This window comes from Macaca mulatta, chromosome 5, assembly GCF_049350105.2.
Source record: "Macaca mulatta isolate MMU2019108-1 chromosome 5, T2T-MMU8v2.0, whole genome shotgun sequence".
NCBI lineage: Eukaryota > Metazoa > Chordata > Mammalia > Primates > Cercopithecidae > Macaca > Macaca mulatta.
The window spans coordinates 127867946-127893152 of NC_133410.1; the positions used below are offsets into that span (position 1 = coordinate 127867946).

At 40.7% G+C, this 25207-nt stretch overlaps 1 long non-coding RNA gene across 1 annotated transcript in view; it reads left to right on the forward strand.

Moving 5' to 3' along the window:
- Nucleotides 1–258: 258 nt before the first annotated feature.
- The window catches only part of LOC144340834 (uncharacterized), a 47691-nt gene continuing 22742 nt past the window's right edge, over nucleotides 259–25207 (forward strand). Inside the window, exon 1 of the long non-coding RNA XR_013417281.1 lies at nucleotides 259–534. This is a non-coding gene — a long non-coding RNA (uncharacterized LOC144340834). The remainder of the gene's footprint in view (nucleotides 535–25207) is intronic.

The window sequence follows — 25207 nt, forward strand, 5'->3', positions numbered from 1 at the left end:
GGAAAACAGCATGATTTGTTGCTTTTGTACTATTGGTTTTGGCAGCAATGTAGAGGACGGAATGGAAGCTTGCGAGACTAGGGGCAAAAAGAACTAAGAAAACAGCACGATAATATAGAAAAGAAAAACAAGGAACAGTGTTAATAGAGGGGCATCCAATTGAATGTATGTGGCGGAGGAAGATGAGAGTGGAAACTAAGGTGATGTGCTGAGTGGGGAGGGGCGAAGAAAGAGGATACAGGAAGAGAGTGGTTTCCAGGAAAACGTTTGTTTCACTTTCAATCTGTGGCCTTCAAAATATTCAGAACATATTGTTCTGGAGCTCAGGAGAGAAGGTGAGGTAAAGATGTGAATTCAGCAGCTCAGAAGCGAAGCTCCAATCTTGAGGATGGATCAGACTGGGGAGGGAGACCGTCATACAGGGTGAGAAGAGAGATCCAAGGACAGAACTGTAGGAAGCATCAATATTTGAGGAATGAGAAAGGAAGAAAAGCCTCCCACAAGGGAGATGAGATAAGAGGAATGGTTACACAGGTAAGAAGAGAAGCGGAGATGAATGGTGTCCTCTTTATATTTCAGTCACCTGAACTCATTACTCATTACTCATTATTGCCTGCAAATATCAGGTGCTTCACTGTTTCTCGGCTTTTACTCATACCTTTCATCTTTTCAAAACGAGTTTTAAAATGCTACTCACTTTTCAGAGTCTAAGTGGAATACCAGGTCTTATGTCAGAACTTTCCTGACCACTATCATGATCTCTCTTCCTCACGTTGTCCTAGTAACCCCAGCATCATGAAATTGAACATTTATTTAAGACAGTCTTTCAACAACTTTTTGGTCTCGAGAACCCTTTACATTCTTAACAATGATTGAGGATCGACCAGTCTGACCAACATGGAGAAACCCCGTCTCTACTAAAAATACAAAATTAGTCTGGCATGGTGGTACATGCCTGTAATCCCAGCTACTCGGGAGGCTGAGGCTGGAGAATTGCTTGAATCTGGGAGGCAGAGGTTGCGGTGAGCTGAGATCGCACCATTGCACTCCAGCCTGGTCAACAAGAGCAAAACTCCACCTAAAAAAAAAATTGAGGATCCCAAAGAGCTTTTGCTTATATAAGATATAGCTATCAATATTACAGAATAAAACAATTAAAACACATATTGTTGCAATATTTATTAACTTATTTAAAATAGCAATAATGTCATTGCATGTCAATGTAAATAACATTTTGATTAAAAATACTATATTTTTTAAAACAAAAGCGTAGCGAGAATAGTGGCATTATTTTACATTTTTTCAAATCTCTTTAATGTTTTGCTTAATAGAACACAGCTGGATTATCATAACCACCTCTATGTTCAATCTGTTGTGATGTGCCATTTTGGTGGAAATATGGAAAGAAAATCTAGTTTCATACAGGGATGTAGTTGCGGGGGAAAGGGCGTATTTTAATAGTCTTTTCAGAAAACTGTGGATATTCTTCTTTGATACCACACCAAAACTCAGCAAGAGCTTTTTTTCCCCCTAAAGGTTAATTGCAACATGGAATCTGAAACCATATCAAGAAAGTTTTTGAACTGTTATATTAAAATTCATCGGTCTATCATGCAATTTGAATCGTGAATTTTTACCCATGTATGATTTTGCAACATCACACATTTGTCACTTAGAAAATATTGATTTGCCATATAAAAAAAGCTCAATATCACTGATCATTAGAGAAATGCAAATCAAAACCACAATGAGACTCCATCTCACACTAATCAGAATGGCTATTGTTAAAAAGAAAAAATAACAGATAATGGAGAGGTTGTGGAGAAAAAGGAACATTTATACATTGTCTGTGGGAGTGTAAATTAGTTCAACCATTGTGGAAGACAGTGTGGTGATTCCTTAAAGACCTAAAGACAGAAATACAATTTGACCCAGCAATCTTATTACTGGGTACATATACAAAGGAATATAAATCATTCTATCATAAAGAAACACGCACATGTATGTTCATTACAGCAGTACTCACAATAGCAAAGACATGGAATCAACCTAAATGCCTATCAATGACAGATTGGATAAAGAAAATGTGGTACATATACACCATGGAATACCATGCATCCATAAAAAAGAACAGTATCATGTCCTTTGCAGGGATATGGATGAATCTGGAGGCCATTATCCTCAGCAAACTAACACAGGAACAGAAAATCAAATACCACATATTCTTATAAGTGGAAGCTAAATGATGAGAACACATGGATACATAAAGGGGAACACAAACACTGGGCCTATTGGAGGCTGGAAGGTGGGAGGAGGGAGAGAATCAAGAAAAATAACTAATGGGTACTAGGCTTAATACCAGAGTGACAAAATAATCTGTACTGCAAACCCCCATTACACAAGTTTACCTATGTAACAAACCTACATATGTATCCTGAACTTAAAAGTTAAATTTTTAAAAATTGATGTGCTGGGTTATTCAAGTCCTCCAAATGTTGACATATTTCATTATTACATTTTGTTAATATTACCATCAATTTCATCAGAAAAGCTTTTAAATATTAAGAAATTGTTAAGCTCACAGTGGCAGATACAACTTTTCTAAATTCTTATTTTTATTAGAAAGCTCAAGTTATATCATTGCCAAGAAACATGAGAGTTTTTTTCTTTGATGTAAGAGGGTCACTTCGTTAATTTTCAAGAAAATGTCATGCCATTCTCCTCTAAATAGGAATTCTTTGCATACGTGCCTAGAGATAAGAGGAAGAAGTTGACTTCATTCCTATTTGTATTTTCCTTTCAGGTCATAGCAAAAGTTCTTGGGCTTAGTAGGTTCTCAACAGATGTTTGTAGATTTTAATTGAATTTATTTCCATTGTGAATTTCAACTGCTGTAAGGGTTTCATTATGTCCCAGTTTGCCCAAGATGATCCCCACTTACGTGTATTCTCTTCATATACCATCAAATTTAGGATATTTGCCCCCTCCTGATTTAAATAAGTAGTATTCAGTGTTGCAATAAAATATCAGCATGAATTTGATGGACCTGAACTTGGCACTTTCAATTTCTATTCTAGTCACCCAGAAGTGTGAGACTGTGGTTCAGAAAACAGAACTCTCATCTTAACCCACATAAAGACAGAGATAAGCCTATCTCTCTAGTTTAGAACTTTTCTAACTGCAGAATAATTAATGTCTCCTTTAGGACAGTATGTTCAGGACAGTGTGCAGAGTCATAACTGGTAAAACAATGTGGGCTTGGACTCAAGTGGCTAGGGAGGGTTAAATCCTTCTGGTCTTAGGGGTAGCCAGAGAAGTATTCAACATCATTGCCTCCTACAGTCTTGGCATTCTAGCCAATTATGCCACGGCCTGTGCTGCAAGATTCAATATGTAAGAAGTTGCCAGGCTACCAGGCTGCCAATCAGCAGTGTCATGGGGAAATGTGGGAAATTATAGATTAGGTGTCCATGGAATATGTGCAGGAAATGGAGGCTGGATACCATACTTTGTACAGAGAGTGGTCTGACGCTATTGCAATAGCTGTTTTGTCAGTATTTTATGGTGTAAACCTTTCATATGTTATTTTGTTGTCAACGCTCTTTTAAAAAAATGCAATAGACTCTCCGGGCAGCAATGAACCAAAAGTTAAGAGTATTTAGTGAAAAATTAAGTACTGAGTTTCTGTTTCTCAAAAAAGCTAATGATAAAAGTGTCACTTAGAAAAATGTTGAAATTTCCCATCCAACAATGGAACATAATTGCTAACTCCACAAAAGCCAAAGAATCTGCTTCAGAAGTTAATGTTACCTTAAGATGATTGTACCTGCCCAGAGATCATGATTTAACATGTACAGCTGCAGAAAGTGTATTTACATGTCACTCTGTGAAGCATGGCTTTCCATTTATTCATTTTAGAGCCCAAGTTTTCTTGTAGCATACAAAAAGTAAAGCAATAACTATGATTTTATTGGTTCCATTAACAGAATAACTTCACAAATAGTTAAATGAGAATTTTATAGCAACACATTAGATGCTACAAATAGAAAACTGCCAATTCAAAATAGTTCAAATTTTTTCTATATGAATCAAGGAATCAAAGTAAAACTAGTTTAAGTTCATTCTGTCAGGAAACATCTAATACTATTGTTAAAGCCATTGTAAATTTACTTTAAAAGTTCAGCATTGAAGATAAAATTTTTTGCTTATGCAGCAATAAAATCAATACGAATTTTAGTGAAACATCTTGTCATTATAAAAACAATATTCCACCAAGTTAACAAACATATAAGTAGAAATTATGCTTATAATTGGTTGTGGTACATAAAAAAGGCATAATGGCGTCCTGAAAGAGCTAACAACTGAAATTGAAGTTATAGTTGTCAAATTGTATAAATACTTTGTACATATACACAGAGTAACTGAACTATATAATTTTTATACACCTAATGTTGAAATAAAAACTAATTCAGATGCAACACAGAAGTAGGTACTTTCTCCTTTGCTACTCATTATTAATCAAATTGAGAAATGCTTGAGCCCTTAACGTTTTTGTAAATGGATCTAAATGTTACACAATAATATCAAACTAACTTGCAAGTGTTCAAAATCAAAACTGTCAGTAAATAGAGCGCCCAAAATTCATCTAGTGAAGTGTTTTGCAAGTTGCAATGAATGACAACAATACTTGCAAATGGGATGACGTTCCAATTCATTTTTACTAAAGCAAAAAAAAAAAAAAAGACTGAACACATTAAATAAGGTTCAAATGATGGGCAAAATTTGATTTTGAAATTTGATGGTAGAGCTTTGTAATATTTTGACTCATTAAAGAATCTTTTGATAAATCTTCTATTTTTAGTTGGAAAAAAATCTCTGTGCTGAAATAGAATGAAATTTAAGATAATCTAAATATGGTAGGCATTCAAAAGAATCATATAGACAATTGGCTTGATGAATTATTTATTGAAATAATTACTGTCAATGGAGACAAAAAGACAGTAAAAATATTTTAACCGAGGTATTAGTATGTTTCAATACAAAGCAATTGTAATTGAGAATATTCTCAATTTAGGATTACTTTTTATCTGAGTAGCTATTGCATGACTGTAGAGAGAGTATTTTCATATTAAAAAAGTTTCATTGAAAGAGAATAATCAATTGAAGATGTCAATAATTTCAAATATATTAACCATTAAAATGCCACTTTAAATATTACCAGTAACTTTGTGAAGCCCATACAAAATAATTAGACTACAGTAAAATAAAACATTTTTCAGGAAAATGCCAGTGACATGATATTAGAAATGTATATGGCTAAGAAACCAATTAAAGTAGGTGAAGATGTCATAACAATAATTATTGTCTATATCATTTTTACTATCTACATTATCTCTTTAAAGATATAACTTACATAAAGTCCACCAGACTTACAGCTTAATGATTTCTTACATACATATATACTTATGCAAGCAGCACTCAGATCTCTCTCCCTCTTTCTCTTTCTCTTTCCCTTTTTCGGTCTATAAAGTCCAGCTCAAATATAATTTCTTCTCTTGGCAGTGTTTCATAAGTAGCCCTCTCGTCACAACTCCCAGAAAAATTCTTTGTTTATCTTCTGTGATACCATAACATAGTGGATGTATTATACTTCTCTTCTAGCCCATATCATATGGTATATTGTGATTTGCATTTATACCTGACCTCACAACTAGTCAGTGAGTCAATTGAGGGTAGGAGCCATATATATTTTTTAGCTTTATCCTAAGTGCCTAGCACTGTGTGCAAGTAACATATTCGGTGCTCAGAAAATGTCCTGTGAAATGAATTATCTCTTTAGTTATTGTATCATCTAATAGGGTTAAATACATTGTTAGCTCTCAATAATTATTTTTTGAAGTAAGTAACCTAAAATCTTCTTGTTCATTGGAGTTTACACATACTAGTTTTGAGACGCATATAGATTTATTAGGGGGGATTATAAAACCTAACACAGGATAATGAAGGCCGCCTTACCAGCAAAACTTCGCACTAAGCCATGGTTTATAGCGGAATGCATATAAATTACTCGATTATTCTTTCGAATATATATGCTATTTTATTTTATTTCATTTTATTTTATTTTATGTTTATTGACTTTTTTTTGAGACAGGGTCTCACTCTGTTGCCCAGGCTGAAGTGCTCACTGCAGCCTCAACCTCAAGTCATCCTTCCACCTCTGCCTCCTGAGTAGCTGGGACTACAGGCAGATACCATCACACTTGGCTAATTATTTATTTTTTGTAGAGGGCATCTCCTGTTGCTACCCAGACTGGTCCCAAAACTCCTGGGCTCAAGCAATCTGTTTGCCTTGGCGTCTGAAAGTTCTGGGATTACAGGCATGAGCCACACCTAGCCTATATTTTAAAAAATAGTGTTTCTTCTTCTATTGTTGGTAAGAGGAAGAAAAATGCAAACAGCCTTCAACTGAATAGAAATAATGGATGTTCTCTCTTTCTTTTCATTCTATATGGTATTTAAAGTAAAGAATATGAATTTACTTTGTTTTTAAAACATCAATAAAAGCTCTTTATTCATAAATGTATTTTTATAAGTATAGCCCATAGTATAGAATTTTATATTTGTAATTCAAAAGAAAATATTGGCATCAAAATAATTTATTAATAAGTATATAATCGAGCTACTTATATGATGATAGTGTATTAAACTCAGCAATCTTCACAGGATCTATCATCCATGACTGCTGTAACCCTTTTCCAAACATTAAAAAAAAAAAATACAGGTAAGTGTTTATTCTCTTATTTTCTGTATTGAAGGCACTGAATAATTTAACAAAGAAGTGCAAAAGAAACACTAAATGTGGGAAAATTCTTCTTTTTGGGAAATTATTAGTAGTAGGGTATATCCAGCCACGTACAGCAACCCAATTCCCCAGGAAACTTCATAAAATGATAACCATATTAAACTGAGGACAGGACAACCTAGCATCAAGAATGGACCCAGAGAATATGTTAGACGTATTGTCTAACATATAAATAAGTGATAACCTCAAAGGCTAGCAAAGACACTGTAAATTAATAGTAGATGGATTGCATTTGTAAGTAAAAGCCTTTGATGAAAAAATTTCTATATTTGCCAGTAAAGAACCACACAGAGCATATGGTTCACTGAAATAAGATAGAATTAAAAAAAAAAATTAAACCGTAAGTAATCTGTGAAATTACTAACATTTAAAGTTTCTTCACAGATTAACATAACATGAAAATTAGTTAAAAGAAAAGCTCTGAAATTCACTGTAAAGTTTAAGTTTGTACTTAATTTCCAATAGAATAGACTGCTCTCATACTAAGAGGGATCATGTAGATTTTTCTAGAAGCATCATATATTTGAATAGCTTTGACCAGTTAGATAAATTTAAAGTATTTTTATTTATTATAAGGAAAGTGAATGGCTTTTTAAAGGGGATTCTTAGGCTATTTTTACACAAAATAATTTTGGTAAAAGTAGTACACAGTGAGATTGCAGGAATCAAGAAGTGTTGGTCATACCTTGTTCAGCTTGCATTTCTCTTGTTCACTTGCACTTTCTGCTTTCATGTTATTGAAAACCACAGGGCTTTCTGGCCATTAAGTTCTCAGGGTCCATTCTTGATGCTAGGTTGGTTCTCTTTATATTCCTTTCTTCCCTGCTGTACAGGCCTTGGGGCTGTAGCCTCCTTTATGATCCTCCTTCATTATGGAAGATGTTACCATCTTCTCTAATGCCATCTTCTCTAATGCTTGCTGGCCTTTGGCTAATTCTGGGTATGTAACAGGGAAGATAGGGTCTCTCCACCTCCCTACTTCCTTGCTGCCCTGAAAACAAGTATATTAGACACTTTTCATTTAAGTTTTACTGTTATTTATTGTGAGGGAGTCTTGATAAAAATAATCAGACTAAGAAAATTATAAAATTGAAGAGAACTTTCAACATTTTAATGCATGTTATCACCTTACAATTTCCAATATGGCTAGCAGGCCCAGAAACGCTGATGGATTCCTGTTTTGTTCTTTTATTTTGGTGGCAGATTTTATGTGTTTCTAGCCTTCTGTGTCTAAGCCTAAAAATCGTTTTCTCTACAAAGGCCTGCCTGTCCATTATGTAGGCCCGAAGACACAGAACAATAGGGGTAAATCAGAGCCAGGGTGAGGGCACCTGTCTCAGGACTTTCCATTCTTCCCTCCTTTTTCAATGGCCTCACAACTCACCATAGGACAGGCTCCCCTATGATATTACCACACCTAGAAGCTTTCTTTGAATAGCCATGTTTCCTGGATGACTTGGGGATAATATAAAACATAAAAAATCTAGAATGAGCAAATGTTAATTTTATTATTGCAAAATGCCTACTGCATCTGAGACAAAGGTTATGGGTGTCCTTATTTTAGTCCAAAGTGCTTACTTCATCAAAGTTAATATTATATGTAAGTCACTAAAACACCCTTTCTCGCCCAACCTTTCAAACTTCTCCCAGTTTTATATCCATCCTGCCCCCACACCGTAACCACCCACATCCCATGATAAGTAGCAGAGGCATTATCTGGAAGCATGGGAGGGTGAATTTGGCTTCCAATGAAGTCTTAGAGGCCAAGTCTTAAAGTTTTGGCATCTTATAACATGGACACATCCATGAGCATGGAAAGATTCCAGATGAGTCTAGGCTTTTATCGACACCAAAGATAATGTTAGATTCTTTATCCTTGTTTAATATCAATGTGCTAAATCAACAGCAAATTTCCATACATCCTTCGTGTCAACTAGAGGAAAAGTAAGCTCAAAAATGTTCTAAGATAAAAGCAAGTTACATTATTTTTAAAATTTTTTTAATTAAATCTTTAATTTTTAATTTTTGTGGGTACATAATTGGTGTATATATGTATGGGTTATATGAGATATTTTGATATAGGCATGTAATGCATAATAATCATATCAGGGTAAATGGGGTATCTATCACCTCAAGCATTTATCCTTTGTGTTTCAAATGATCTAATTCTACTCTTTTAGTTATTTTTAAAAGTACAACTAAATTATTTTTTACTATAGTCACCCTGTCATACTAGCAAATACCAGGTCTTATTCATTCTATCTAACTATTATTTTGTACCCGTTAACCATCCCCACCTCCAGCCAACCCCCTGCCACTACCCTTCCCAGCCTCTGGTAACCATCCTTCTACTCTTTATCTCCATTAGCTCAATTGTTTTAAGTTTTAGCTCCCACAGATAAGTGATAACACGCAATGTTTATCTTTCTGTGCCTGGCTTATTTCATGTCCTCCATTTCCATCCATGTTGTTGCGAATGACTGGATCTCATTCTTTTCTATGGCTGAATAGTACTCCATTGTGTATACATACCTCATTTTTTTATCCATTCATCTGTTGATGCACCCTTCAAACATTGCTTCCAAATCTTGGCTATTGTGAATAGCGCTGCAATAAACATGGGAGTGCAAATCTCTCTTTGATATACTGATTTCCTTTCTTTTGGATATATACCTAGGAGTGAAATTGCTAGATCATGTGGTAGCTGTATTTTTAGTTTTATGAGGACCTCCAAACTCTTCTCAATAGTGGTTGTACTAATTGCATTCCCACCAACAGTGTACGAGGGTTTCCTTTTCTCCATATCCTTGTCAGCATTTGTTACCACCCGTCTTTTGGATAAAAGCCATTTTAACTGGTGTGAAATGATATTGTAGTTTTGATATGCATTTCTCTGATGATCAATAATATTAAACACCTTTCCATATACCCATTTGCCATTTGTATGTCTTCTTTTGAGAAATCTCTATTCATATCTTTTGTTTACAACCCCCCGCCTTCACTTTTTGTTGAAGCAGGGTCTCACTCTGTCTCCCAGGCTGTACTGTAGTGGCATGATCACAGCTCACTGCACCCTCGACCTCCCAGGTTCCAGTGAGCCTCTCACCTCAGCCTCCTGAATAGCTGGGACTACAGGCGTGCACCACCACCCCTGGCTAATTTTTGTGTTTTTTGTAGAGATGGGGTTTTGCCATGTTGCCCAGAGTGGTCTCAAACTCCTGGGCTCAAAAGATGCACTTGCCTTGGTCTCCTAATGTTCTGGGATTACAGGTGTGAGCCACACTGCCTGACCTCTTTTGCCTTTTTTTTTTTTTTTTTTTTTTTGCGATGGAGTCTTGCTCTGTTGTCAGGCTGGAGTGCAGTGGCGTGATATTGACTGGCTCACTGCAACCTCTGCCTCCTAGGTTTAAGCTATCCCCCTGCCTCAACCACCCTCCATGCCACCACACCCAGCTAATTTTTTGTGTTTTTAGTAGAGACAGGGTTTCACCATGTTGGTCAGGATGGTCTCGATCTCTTGACCTCATGATCCACTTGTGTCAGCCTCCCAAAATGCTGGGATTACAGATGTGAGGCACTGTGCCCGGCCTGCCTATATTTAAAATCAGATTATTCTATTTTTTTTTCCTATAGAGTTGTTTTAGCTTCTAACATGTTCTGGTTATTAATCCCTTGTCAGATGGGTAGTTAGCAAATATTTTCTTCCATTCCATAGGCTATCTCTTCAGTTTGTTGATTGTTTCCTTTGCTGTGCGGTAGCTTTTTAACTTATGTGATCTAATTTGTCCATTTTTGCTTTGGTTGCCTGTGCCTGCCAGGCATTACTTAAGAAGTCTTTGCCCACTCCAATGTCCTGGAGAGTTTCCCCAATGTTTTCTTTAATCAGTTTCATAATCTGAACTCTTAAATTTTTTTTTTTTTTTTAGATGGAGTCTCACTCTGTCACCCAGGCTGGAGTGTGATCTCAACTCACTGCAACCTCCACCTCCCAGATTCAAGCAATTCTCCTGCCTCAGCCTCCTGAGTAGCTGGGACTACAGGTGCCCGCCACCATGCCTAGCTAATTTTTTTATTTTTTTATTTTTTTATTTTTAGTAGAGACAGGGTTTCACCATGTTAGCCAGGATGGTCTTGATCTCCTGACCTTGAGATCTGCCCACCTTAGCCTCCCAAAGTGCTGGGATTACAGGTGTGAGCCACTGCACCCGGCCAAGCTCTTAGATTTAAGTCTTTAAAATTCATTTTGATTTGATTTGGGTATAAGTTGAGAGATAGGGGTCTAGTTTCTTTCTTCTGCATATGGATATCCAGTTTCCCCAGCACCATTTATTGAAGAGTCTGTCCTTTCCCCAGTGTATGTTCTTGACACCTTTGTTGAAAATGAGTTCACTGTAGATGTATGGCTTTATTTATGCCTTCTCTGTTATATTCTACTGGTGTTTGTGTCTATTTTTATGCCAATACCATGCTGTTATGGTTACTACAGCTCTGTAGTGTAATTTGAAGGCAGGTAATGTGATTCCTCCAGTTTTGTTCTTTCTGCTCAGGATAGCTTTTGCTATTCTGGGTCTTTTGTGGTTCCACATAAATTTTAGGATTTTTTTTTTCTTTTTGGGAGCAAGCCCCCCAAAACCTGGCCATAAACTGGCCCCAAGACTGGCCATAAACAAAATCTCTGAAGCACTGTAACATGTTCATAATGGCCCTAACACCCTCGCTGGAAGGTTGTGTGTTTATGGGGATGAGGGCAAGGAACACCTGGCCCATCCAGGGTGGAAAACCGCTTAAAGGCATTCTTAAGCCACAAACAATAGCATGAGCGATCTGTGCCTTAAGGGCATGTTCCTGCTGCAGTTAACTAGCCCAACCTATTCCTTTAATTCAGCCCATCCCTTTGTTTCCCATAAGGGATACTTTTAGTTAATGTAATATCTATAGAAACAATCCTAATGACTGGTTTGCTGTTAATAAATACGTGAGTAAATCTCTGTTGAGGGCTCTCAGCTCTGAAGGCTGTGAGACCCCTGATTTCCCACCTCACACCTCTGTATTTCTGTGTGTATGTCTTTAATTCCTCTAGTGCTGCTGGGTTAGGGTCTCCCCAACGAGCTGGTCTTGGCATTTTCCATTTCTGTGAAGAATGTTATTGGTGTTTGATAGCAATTGCATTAAATCTGTAGATTGCTTTGGGCAGTATGGACATTTTAACCATATTGATTCTTCCAATCCATGAACATGGAATATCTTTCCATTTTTTTGGTGTGTCCTCTTCAATTTCTTGCATCAGTGTCTTATAGTTTTTACTGTAGAGATCTTTCACTTTTTTGGTTGATTGCTAGGTATTTTATTTGTAGCTATTGAAAATGGGATTATTTTCTTGATTTCTTTTTCAGATTGTTTGCTGTTGGCATATAAAATGCTACTGATATTTGTATGTTGATTTTGTATCCTGCAACTTTACCAAATTTGTTTAACAGTTCTAATAGTTTTTTGATGGAGTTTAGGTTTTTCCAAGTATAAGATCATATCATCTGAAACAAGGATAATTTGACTTCTTCCCTTCCAGTATGGATGCTCTTTATTTCTCTTGTCTGATTACTCTAGCTAGGGCTTCCAGTACTATGTTGAATAACAGTGGTGACAGTGGGCATCCTTGTGGTGTTCCAGATCTTAGAGGAAAGAACTTCAATTTTTCCCCATTCAGTACGATACTAGCTGTGGATCTGTCATACATAGTGTGTCCAGAATTGGTGGGTTCTTGGTCTCACTGATTTCAAGAATGAAGCTGCGGATGCTCGTGGTGAATGTTACAGTTCTTAAAAATGGTGTGTCTGCCTACACCAAAACCCCATCAGTACATCACCATCATCAAAGACCAGAGGCAGATAAAACCACAAAGATGGGGAAAAAGCAGGGCAGAAAAGCTGGAAATTCAAAAAATAAGAGCGCATCTCCCCCGGCAAAGGAGCGCAGCTCATCGCCAGCAACGGATCAAAGCTGGACGGAGAATGACTTTGACGAGATGAGAGAAGAAGGCTTCAGTCCATCAAATTTCTCAGAGCTAAAGGAGGAATTACGTACCCAGCGCAAAGAAACTAAAAATCTTGAAAAAAAAGTGGAAGAATTGATGGCTAGAGTAATTAATGCAGAGAAGGTTCTAAACGAAATGAAAGAGATGAAAACCATGACACGAGAAATACGTGACAAATGCACAAGCTTCAGTAACCGACTCGATCAACTGGAAGAAAGAGTATCAGCGATTGAGGACCAAATGAATGAAATGAAGCGAGAAGAGAAACCAAAAGAAAAAAGAAGAAAAAGAAATGAACAAAACCTGCAAGAAGTATGGGATTATGTAAAAAGACCAAATCTACGTCTGATTGGGGTGCCTGAAAGTGAGGGGGAAAATGGAACCAAGTTGGAAAACACTCTTCAGGATATCATCCAGGAGAACTTCCCCAACCTAGTAGGGCAGGCCAACATTCAAATCCAGGAAATACAGAGAACGCCACAAAGATACTCCTCGAGAAGAGCAACTCCAAGACACATAATTGCCAGATTCACCAAAGTTGAAATGAAGGAAAAAATCTTAAGGGCAGCCAGAGAGAAAGGTCGGGTTACCCACAAAGGGAAGCCCATCAGACTAACAGCAGATCTCTCAGCAGAAACTCTACAAGCCAGAAGAGAGTGGGGGCCAATATTCAACATTCTTAAAGAAAAGAATTTTCAACCCAGAATTTCATATCCAGCCAAACTAAGTTTCATAAGTGAAGGAGAAATAAAATCCTTTACAGATAAGCAAATGCTTAGAGATTTTGTCACCACTAGGCCTGCCTTACAAGAGACCCTGAAGGAAGCACTCAACATGGAAAGGAACAACCGGTACCAGCCATTGCAAAAACATGCCAAAATGTAAAGACCATTGAGGCTAGGAAGAAACTGCATCAACTAATGAGCAAAATAACCAGTTAATATCATAATGGCAGGATCAAGTTCACACATAACAATCTTAACCTTAAATGTAAATGGACTAAATGCTCCAATTAAAAGACACAGACTGGCAAACTGGATAAAGAGTCAAGACCCATCAGTCTGCTGTATTCAGGAGACCCATCTCACACGCAGAGACATACATAGGCTCAAAATAAAGGGATGGAGGAAGATTTACCAAGCAAATGGAGAACAAAAAAAAGCAGGGGTTGCAATACTAGTCTCTGATAAAACAGACTTTAAACCATCAAAGATCAAAAGAGACAAAGAAGGCCATTACATAATGGTAAAGGGATCAATTCAACAGGAAGAGCTAACTATCCTAAATATATATGCACCCAATACAGGAGCACCCAGATTCATCAAGCAAGTCCTTAGAGACTTACAAAGAGACTTAGACTCCCATACAATAATAATGGGAGACTTCAACACTCCACTGTCAACATTAGACAGATCAACGAGACAGAAAGTTAACAAGGATATCCAGGAATTGAACTCATCTCTGCAGCAAGCAGACCTAATAGACATCTATAGAACTCTCCACCCCAAATCAACAGAATATACATTCTTCTCAGCACCACATCATACTTACTCCAAAATTGACCACGTAATTGGAAGTAAAGCACTCCTCAGCAAATGTACAAGAACAGAAATTATAACAAACTGTCTCTCAGACCACAGTGCAATCAAACTAGAACTCAGGACTAAGAAACTCACTCAAAACCGCTCAACTACATGGAAACTGAACAACCTGCTCCTGAATGACTACTGGGTACATAACGAAATGAAGGCAGAAATAAAGATGTTCTTTGAAACCAATGAGAACAAAGATACAACATACCAGAATCTCTGGGACACATTTAAAGCAGTGTGTAGAGGGAAATTTATAGCACTAAATGCCCACAAGAGAAAGCAGGAAAGATGTAAAATTGACACTCTAACATCGCAATTAAAAGAACTAGAAAAGCAAGAGCAAACACATTCGAAAGCTAGCAGAAGGCAAGAAATAACTAAGATCAGAGCAGAACTGAAGGAGATAGAGACACAAAAAACCCTCCAAAAAATCAATGAATCCAGGAGTTGGTTTTTTGAAAAGATCAACAAAATTGACAGACCACTAGCCAGACTAATAAAGAAGAAAAGAGAGAAGAATCAAATCGACGCAATTAAAAATGATCAAGGGGATATCACCACCGACCCCACAGAAATACAAACTACCATCAGAGAATACTATAAACACCTCTACGCAAATAAACTGGAAAATCTAGAAGAAATGGATAATTTCCTGGACACTTACACTCTTCCAAGACTAAACCAGGAAGAAGTTGAATCCCTGAATAGACCAATAGCAGGCTCTGAAATTGAGGCAACAATTAATAGCCTACCAACCAAAAAAAGTCCAGGACCAGATGGATTCACAGCTGAATTCTACCAGAGGTACAAGGAGGAGTTGGTACCATTCCTTCTGAAACTATTCCAAGCAATAGAAAAAGAGGGAATCCTCCCTAACTCATTTTATGAGGCCAACATCATCCTGATACCAAAGCCTGGCAGAGACACAGCAAAAAAAGAGAATTTTAGACCAATATCCCTGATGAACATCGATGCAAAAATCCTCAATAAAATACTGGCAAACCGGATTCAGCAACACATCAAAAAGCTTATCCACCATGATCAAGTGGGCTTCATCCCTGGGATGCAAGGCTGGTTCAACATTCGCAAATCAATAAACATAATCCAGCATATAAACAGAACCAAAGACAAGAACCACATGATTATCTCAATTGATGCAGAAAAGGCTTTTGACAAAATTCAACAGCCTTTCATGCTAAAAACGCTCAATAAATTCGGTATTGATGGAACGTACCTCAAAATAATAAGAGCTATTTATGACAAACCCACAGCCAATATCATACTGAATGGGCAAAAACTGGAAAAATTCCCTTTGAAAACTGGCACAAGACAGGGATGCCCTCTCTCACCACTCCTATTCAACATAGTGTTGGAAGTTCTGGCTAGGGCAATCAGGCAAGAGAAAGAAATCAAGGGTATTCAGTTAGGAAAAGAAGAAATCAAATTGTCCCTGTTTGCAGATGACATGATTGTATATTTAGAAAACCCCATTGTCTCAGCCCAAAATCTCCTTAAGCTGATAAGCAACTTCAGCAAAGTCTCAGGATACAAAATTAATGTGCAAAAATCACAAGCATTCTTATACACCAGTAACAGACAAACAGAGAGCCAAATCAGGAATGAACTTCCATTCACAATTGCTTCAAAGAGAATCAAATACCTAGGAATCCAACTTACAAGGGATGTAAAGGACCTCTTCAAGGAGAACTACAAACCACTGCTCAGTGAAATAAAAGAGGACACAAACAAATGGAAGAACATACCATGCTCATGGATAGGAAGAATCAATATCGTGAAAATGGCCATACTGCCCAAGGTTATTTATAGATTCAATGCCATCCCCATCAAGGTACCAATGACTTTCTTCACAGAATTGGAAAAAACTGCTTTAAAGTTCATATGGAACCAAAAAAGAGCCCGCATCTCCAAGACAATCCTAAGTCAAAAGAACAAAGCTGGAGGCATCACGCTACCTGACTTCAAACTATACTACAAGGCTACAGTAACCAAAACAGCATGGTACTGGTACCAAAACAGAGATATAGACCAATGGAACAGAACAGAGTCCTCAGAAATAATACCACACATCTACAGCCATTTGATCTTTGACAAACCTGAGAGAAACAAGAAATGGGGAAAGGATTCCCTATTTAATAAATGGTGCTGGGAAAATTGGCTAGCCATAAGTAGAAAGCTGAAACTGGATCCTTTCCTTACTCCTTATACGAAAATTAATTCAAGATGGATTAGAGACTTAAATGTTAGACCTAATACCATAAAAATCCTAGAGGAAAACCTAGGTAGTACCATTCAGGACATAGGCATGGGCAAAGATTTCATGTCTAAAACACCAAAAGCAACGGCAGCAAAAGCCAAAATTGACAAATGGGATCTCATTAAACTAAAGAGCTTCTGCACAGCAAAAGACACTACCATCAGAGTGAACAGGCAACCTACAGAATGGGAAAAAATTTTTGCAATCTACTCATCTGACAAAGGGCTAATATCCAGAACCTACAAAGAACTCAAACAAATTTACAAGAAAAAAACAAACAACCCCATCAAAAAGTGGGCAAAGGACATGAACAGACATTTCTCAAAAGAAGACATTCATACAGCCAACAGACACATGAAAAAATGCTCATCATCACTGGCCATCAGAGAAATGCAAATCAAAACCACAATGAGATACCATCTCACACCAGTTAGAATGGCAATCATTAAAAAGTCAGGAAACAACAGGTGCTGGAGAGGATGTGGAGAAATAGGAACACTTTTACACTGTTGGTGGGATTGTAAAGTAGTTCAACCATTATGGAAAACAGTATGGCGATTCCTCAAGGATCTAGAACTAGATGTACCATATGACCCAGCCATCCCATTACTGGGTATATACCCAAAGGATTATAAATTATGCTGCTATAAAGACACATGCACACGTATGTTTATTGCAGCACTATTCACAATAGCAAAGACTTGGAATCAACCCAAATGTCCATCAGTGACAGATTGGATTAAGAAAATGTGGCACATATACACCATGGAATACTATGCAGCCATAAAAAAGGATGAGTTTGAGTCCTTTGTAGGGACTTGGATGCAGCTGGAATCCATCATTCTTAGCAAACTATCACAAGAACAGAAAACCAAACACCGCATGTTCTCACTCATAGGTGGGAACTGAACAATGAGATCACTCGGATCAGGAAGGGGAACATAACACACCAGGGCCTATCATGGGGAGGGGGGAGGGGGGAGGGATTGCGTTGGGAGTTATACCTGATGTAAATGACGAGTTGATGGGTGCAGTACAGCAACATGGCACAAGTATACATATGTAACAAACCTGCACGTTATGCACATGTACCCTACAACTTAAAGTATAATAATAATAAATAAATTAAAAAAAAAAAAAAAAAAAAAAATGGTGTGTCTGGAGTTTGTTCCTTCAGGTGTTCAGATGTGTCCAAAGTTTCTTCCTTCTGGTGGGTTTGTGGTCTTGCTGACTTCAGGAGTGAAGGCACAGACCTTTGCAGTTAGTTTTACAGCTCTTAAAGGCGGCATGTCCAGAGTTGTTCGTTCCTCCTAGTGGGTTCGTAGTCTCGCTGACATCAGGAGTGAAGCCACAGACCTTCGCGGTGAGTGTTATAGCTCATAAAGGCAATGTGGACACAAAGAGTGAGGAGCAGCAAGATTTATTGTGAAGAGCAAAAGAACAAAGCTTCCACAGCATAGAAGGGGACCCAAGTGGGTTGTCGCTGCTGGCTCAGGTAGCCAGTTTTTATTCCCTTATTTGCCCCCACCCACATCCTGCTGATTGGTCTATTTTACAGAGAGCTGATTGTCCATTTTACAAAGAGCCGATTGGTTTACAGAGTGCGGATTGGCGCTTTAACAAACCTTTAGCTAGACACAGAGCACTGATTGGTGCGTTTTTATAGAGTGCTGATTGGTGTGTTTACAAACCTTTAGCTAGACGCAGAGCACTGATTGGTGCATCTGCAATCCTTTAGCTCGACAGAAAAGTTCTCCAAGTCCCCACACAACCCAGAAGCACAGCCAGCTTCACCTCTCAATCCCGCCTCTAAACAGGACACCCTAGCTGCTATTGGGAATTGGCCGATGACTGCTCTAGCTACTTCCTGCTGGATAGGGGCGAAGAAGGGGCCCTGCAGTTGTAGTGTCCTCCAGAGGGGAACTCTTTAGGCCAGTGAAAGGGCCAGTGGGTTGCTCCAGGGGTCCTCAGTAGAAGTTGTTAGTTGAGCTTGTTTGGGGTTCCATTTGTAAGACCATCTGTAGCTTGATGGCCTCCATCCTAGAGGAAACACATTTGACAAGGAGGTAAAAAATACAGGGCCTGAAGGCAAGTAATAGTGTTGGAACCGAACTGTCGATTCCCTCCTGGGCAGGGGTCGCCGCGAAGGATCACCGAAACGAGATTCACAGCAGAGAGTTATTTATTACTAGCGCGCTAGGGTCCCAAGCTCTAAGTTGGCCCTGGGACCCCGACTGCTTGTTACAGGCTGTTTATATAGGCAAACACAAGTTCAAACACAGCTTAGGGCGCGAAATTCAAACAAAGCTTTAGGCGCGTGGTAATTGGGTCTGTCTATGGCCTGAGCAAGGTGTCTTGTTCTAATTGGTTAGAGCAGGACCTTATGAGGTTTTTTTCCTGGAGTTGTTGATTCCGGGAACTTCGAGGCAGGGTGGGACCCTATCCAGAGCCACCTGGTGTTAATTTTTTTTAAGTTCTTTTTTTTATGAGGCCTAGTTTCTAAGTTTTATGCGGCCTAGTTTCATTTCCTCCTCTTTTTGTGTCAGAGGCTCAATCTTGAGCCTCTTCTTCAGTCCTGAGGGTCTGGTATTGTTGGGTCAGAATCATAGCATGTACTATGTTTAATCTATTTTTAATAAGGGTGAGTAAGCAGTTGAGTATGCATGGCCCGAAAGTCAGGATGAGCGTGAGCAGGATGAGGGGTCCTAAGATGGTGGAGATTAGGGTGCTAAGCCAAGGGGATTGGTTGTACCAATTTTTAAACTAACTTTGTTGAGATTTTCTCTCTTTTTTTCTCTTGTCTAATCTTTTTCTTAGTTTTGCCATAGAATCTTTAACTATTCCTGAATGATCTGCATAAAAACAACATTGCTCTTTCAGGGCTGCATAGAGCCCGCCCTCTTTCAGAAAGACAATTTCTAGTCCTTGTCGGTTTTGTAATACAACTTCAGACAGAGAAGTCAAGGACTCTTCAAGTTTTGTGATAGATTGTTCTATGGCTCTAAGGTCTTCATCTATGGCTACTCTAAGTTGTTGCAGATGATGGTTACCATGCACTAGGGCTGCTGTCCTGGTCTTAACTCTAGCCGCTACCTTAATTCCTAACATGTCGGCGAGGGTGAGGGAGATTAAGGGCGGGGAGGTGCTTTGAGGAGCTTTTAGTTGGGGCTTCTCTGATATGGAAACCGGGGGCTTCCTAGCTTCTAATAAAACCTGGTTTGGCCTTACTGCAACAGGGGCAGTGTCGGGATTGACTAATAGTCTGATTTGGAGGGGAATTTTAGGCGGGTTGTGCTGGTATAAATAGAGACTTTATATTAACCTTGTTGTTATCTATCTGTTATCAGATTTTGCCGCATTTTCAAACTTGATGCGAACCAGGTTGCAATTTTCCGAATATCGGGTTGTGGTACAGGGCTGGACAAAGGACATGGTCATATACCAAGGTTTTGTGGCCTATTTTTACTTTCTATTATTAGTAGTTACACAGGACCAGCTTTTGCAATACAAGTGAGTCAGATTTTCACAAGTTTTTCTTATTTGTCCTGTCCTGAATCCGGGATAGGCATAAAACCTGTTCTGGCTGATGGACACCTTTCTAGCCTGTCCTTTCCATTCTTGTCCATCCTGAGGAGTCCTTAATAGGACTCCTGTGGGACCAGTAAACCGGGGGCCTGTGTTTTTTATCTTTCCTGCTATTTTTTTTTTTTAGGTTGAAATAGAGGTCTGGAAACCAAGTCTTTATAGGAGCATTCTCGGAGGTCTTATTTAAGACCTCTTGATTATTAAAATTAATTATCTGTCAGGTCAGGCTAAATGGCTGGTGGGGGTTAGCGTCAAAAACTACACTAGAGACGGCACAGGGAAGAAGGGCAAACAATAAGCAAGGAGTTAGATACGAGAGAGTCTTATCTTGAGCGGGTCCGCGGAGCGTCGGAGTTTCTATGTCTCAAGTGGTGTTGGTCCAGACGTCTCTGGAGCAGCCTTGGCGTGGGATGCGTGGATCCAAGTGGAGATTCCGTCAACCTTTATGGCTGTGGGCGTGGTCAGGAGAACAATGTAGGGTCCTTTCCACCGAGGCTCTAGTCCTTGAGTGCGGTGCCATCTAACGTAGACAGAGTCTCCCACCTGGAAGGGGTGACTGGTCTGTGGATGTCCTGGTTGGTACAGTTCTGCCAAGTGGGCCCAGATTTGGGCCTGTACTGCTTGGAGTCCTTTTAGCAGAGCCTGTAGGTCAGTTTTAGGATCGGAGGGGGAGAAGGAGTTAAGCAAGGTTGACAAAGGGGGAGGTCCTCCGTAGAGGATTTCATATGGAGTGAGCCTAAAACGGTTAGGCGTATTTCGGGCCCTTAACAGAGCTAAGGATAGGAGGCGTCTCCAATCTTTTAAACCAGTCTCTAAGGTCAATTTAGTAAGGGTCTTTTTTATTGTTCTATTCATTCTTTTTACCTGTCCTGAGCTCTGGGGTCTATAGGCACAATGTAATTTCCAATTAATCCCTAATATCCTGGCGAGCCCCTGACTTACCTGAGAAACGGAGGCCGGCCCATTATCTGACCTAATTACCTTAGGAAGTCTGAATCTAGGAAAGATTTCTTCCAGAATTTTCTTGGCTACTATGTGTGCCGTTTCTTGCCGGGTGGGGTAGGCTTCTACCCATCCTGAAAAGATATCTATAAACACTAGTAAGTACTTATATCCAGCATAGTGAGGTTTTACTTCAGTGAAGTCTATTTCCCAATAGACTCCTGGGCGATTACCACGAGTTCGTTTCCTTTCTGGCACTCGGGTAGCCCCAGCGTTTACCTGCTGACAGACCTTACAGGCAGATGTCACTTGTTCTATGAGGGTACTTGCCTTTGGGATTAGAAAGTCAGTTTTTTCAATCAGTAATTTTAGCTTTCGATTACTCAAGTGTGTCCAGGCATGCATCTGCTGGATCATTGCCAGGGCCTCCTTTTGGGGAAGGACTATTTTTCTTCCTTTTTCCCAGTTTTTAGTGTCTTTGTTTTTTATAGCCCCTATGGCTTTTGCTTCTTCCTGGTCTTCTGGGGTATAAGTATGTTCAATAGTTATGTGGCTGGTTTCGTCAGGTTCTGTGGCTAGGGTCAGTACTTCCGCCATGGCGGCTTGCCTGGCCACTTGGTCAGCCTGTCTGTTTCCTACTGCGACTGGATCCTGTCCTTTCTGATGCCCGGGGCAGTGAATTATAGCCACTTCTTGAGGAAGAAAAAGGGCTTTTAATAAGGCAATTATTTCAACTTTGTTCTTGATTTCCTTTCCTTCTGAGGTTAGGAGACCTCTTCTTTCATAGATACTTCCATGAGTATGAGCCGTTGCAAAGGCATACCGGCTATCAGTATAAATGTTAGCTTTCTTTCCCTTGGACAGCTCTAGAGCCTTGGTTAGTGCTATTAACTCAGCCTTCTGTGCAGACGTGCCAGGAGGTAATGATTGTGCTTAAATGGTGTTGTGGCTATCTACTACCGCCACTCCCGCCCTCCGGGTACCTGAGTCAAGGTAACTGCTGCCGTCTGTGTACCAGGTGTGATCCACGTCTGGGAGTTCTTGGTCTTTAAGGTCTTCCCGTGTTCTATGGGTCTCAGCCAGTACTTGCCGACAATCGTGTGGACTTGGTTGGTCTTCTGGTACCGGCAGCAGCGTAGCAGGGTTTAGGGTGACCAGAGGGCCAAACTGGATGCGGTCCGTGTCCAGTAGGAGGGCCTGGTAGTGGGTTAGGCGTGCGTTGGTTATCCACCGGTCCGGGGGCTGCCGCACTATGGCCTCTAGAGCATGTGGGGTAATAATAGTCAGTGGCTGCCCAAGTGTTAACTTAGCAGAGTCCTTGACCAGCATAGCGGTGGCTGCCATGATGCGAAGACACGGGGGCCAGCCGGCCGCCTCCGCTTCTCTCCCTCTCTCCCTGGTCCTTTTTCTCTCACAACTGCCGCCAGGATTTTTGTTAAATGCTTATCCCTCACTCGGTCCTTACGATCCTCTCGCTCCATCTGTTCCTTCGCTAACCTGGCTTCCCTTTCCTCAGGGGTTTCTCTCTTATTATACACTTTTTCTGCCTCCTTAACCAATTCCTGTAATCCATAGGTTTGGATTCCATCTAGTCTTTGGAGTTTTCTTTTGATATCTAATGCAGCTTGGTCTATGAATGCCATAGCTACGGTAGCCTTATGTTCTAGGGCCTCTGGGTCTAATGGGGTATACATTTGGAACCCTTCCAGAAGCCTTTCCGTGAAGGCTGCCGGGCTTTCATCCCTTTCCTGAGTTATGGTCCTTACCTTGGCCAAATTTGTGGGGCGCTTTCCTGCCCCTTTGAGACCCGCCAACAGAGCCTGGTGATAGATTTGGAGACTCTCCTTACCTGGTGCCGTTTCATAGTCCCAGTCTGGGCGGGTGAGGGGAAATCCCTCGTCTATTTTATTGGGAAGTTGGGTTGGGAGGCCTCCTGGTCCTGGCACATTTTTCCGGGCCTCCAGGAGGACTTGCTGCCTTTCTTCAGTGGTTAGGAGGACCTGCAAGAGTTGCTGGCAATCATCCCAAGTGGGCTGGTGAGTGAGGAGAATGGATTTTATTAACGAGGTTAGGGCCTGGGGGTCTTGGGAAAAGGAAGGGTTATGGGTTTTCTAGTTGTAGAGGTCAGAGACAGAGAAGGGCCAGTACTGGACCGTGCGATTGACAGTACGGAGGGGAAAAAGGGAGGATTGCCAAGTGGAAGGGCCATCTGGGTCCTCAGTCCGCCGCAAGCGGAGACAAGGAGGTGTTGGTGGCGGCGTCTGAGGGGTGAGTTTGGGCGGGGCTGGAGAAGGAGACGGGGTGGAGGGAGGGGCCGAGGGAGAAGTTGGAGAAAGGGTAGGGGCCGAGGCGGTAGAGGAAAGAGCTGGGGACAAGACAGGGGGCAAGGGTGAAGCGTAAGGTGGAGGTCTCAGAAGGGGGTTTTGAGGTGGAGGAGGCAGGGGGTCAAGAAGGAGGAGATCCCTCTGGGGTTCATCTGGGAGGACTGGCTTATGTGGGTCCGGTTTCCGATTTTTTTTTTTGGGGGGGGCTTCTAAGGCAAAAAGGGTAGACTGGGGTGGGGAAGGGGAATGGAGGAAGGGTTTCACCCAAGAGGGAGGGTTTCGGACCAGATCCTCCCAAGTAATTATGTAGGCCACCTGGTCTGGGTGTCCGTGTGGCCCAGGATCCATCACTGTTGCTTTAACCTGTAAGATAATTGGGAGGTCAAATGTTCCTTCCCGGGGCCACCCAACATGGAGGGTAGGCCACTCGGACGAGCAGAATTTTCGCCATCGTCCCTTACGGGCTTCTATGGAGAGGTTGTGGGCTCGAGCCCGAACGTCAGGGAAGTGAGTCAGGGTCAGAGACAAAGGAGTCGTCAACGTCTGTCTTATTTCGTCCACGTATAACAAGGACAAAACGAAAGTAACAAAAACAAAGACCAGACAAGTAAGGAGAAGCCGCGCGGCCAGAGAGTGGCACCACAAGATCATAAAATACTCAGACGGCAGGGGCGACCTGCCTACAGATTTAAGGAGGCTGACTGAGTCGTCAGCCTTCTCCCAGACTACCGCCAGGGCGTCCCCTGGGGTGTAAGTGGGAAGGTGCCGGACACGTCTGTCCCCCTTCCCCACTTAATTCAGAAGGAGTACTCCCCAGAGTTCAGAGTTAGCCGGCAAGACAGACAGAACAAAACGAAAGTACCTGGTGGGTCCGTTCAGTCAGCAGTCCGTGGCCCGGGCCAGATGGGTCTCCGCCGGATGGGTCGGGGGTCCTCGGACGACCCCACTTCCCGGCCAATGCACCAAATGTTGGAACCGAACTGTCGATTCCCTCCTGGGCAGGGGTCGCCGCGAAGGATCACCGACACGAGATTCACAGCAGAGAGTTATTTATTACTAGCGCGCTAGGGTCCCAAGCTCTAAGTTGGCCCTGGGACCCCGACTGCTTGTTACAGGCTGTTTATATAGGCAAACACAAGTTCAAACACAGCTTATGGCGTGAAATTCAAACAAAGCTTAAGGCGCAAAATGATTGGGTCTAGCTATGGCCTGAGCAAGGTGTCTTATGCTAATTGGTTAGAGCAGGACCTTATGAGGTTTTTTTCCTGGAGTTGTTGATTCCGGGAACTTCGAGGCAGGGTGGGACCCCCGGAATTGGCAGGGTGGGACCCCATGAGGTTGTTTCCCGGAATTGGCAGGGTGGGACCCTATCAGGGTGGGTCCTTATCGAGGCAGGGTGGGACCCTATCCAGAGCCACCTGGTGTTAATTTTTTTCTATATGAGGCCTAGTTTCTAAGTTTTATGAGGCCTAGTTTCACCAGATGAGTATTTGCCCTCTGTGTCTCCTGATTAGAGTATAGAGGTGGCCTGGCTATCTCGCTGTATCAAGGGATCCATAGTCGGCAAAAGCTGGTGATTCCAAGGAACCCCTGCAG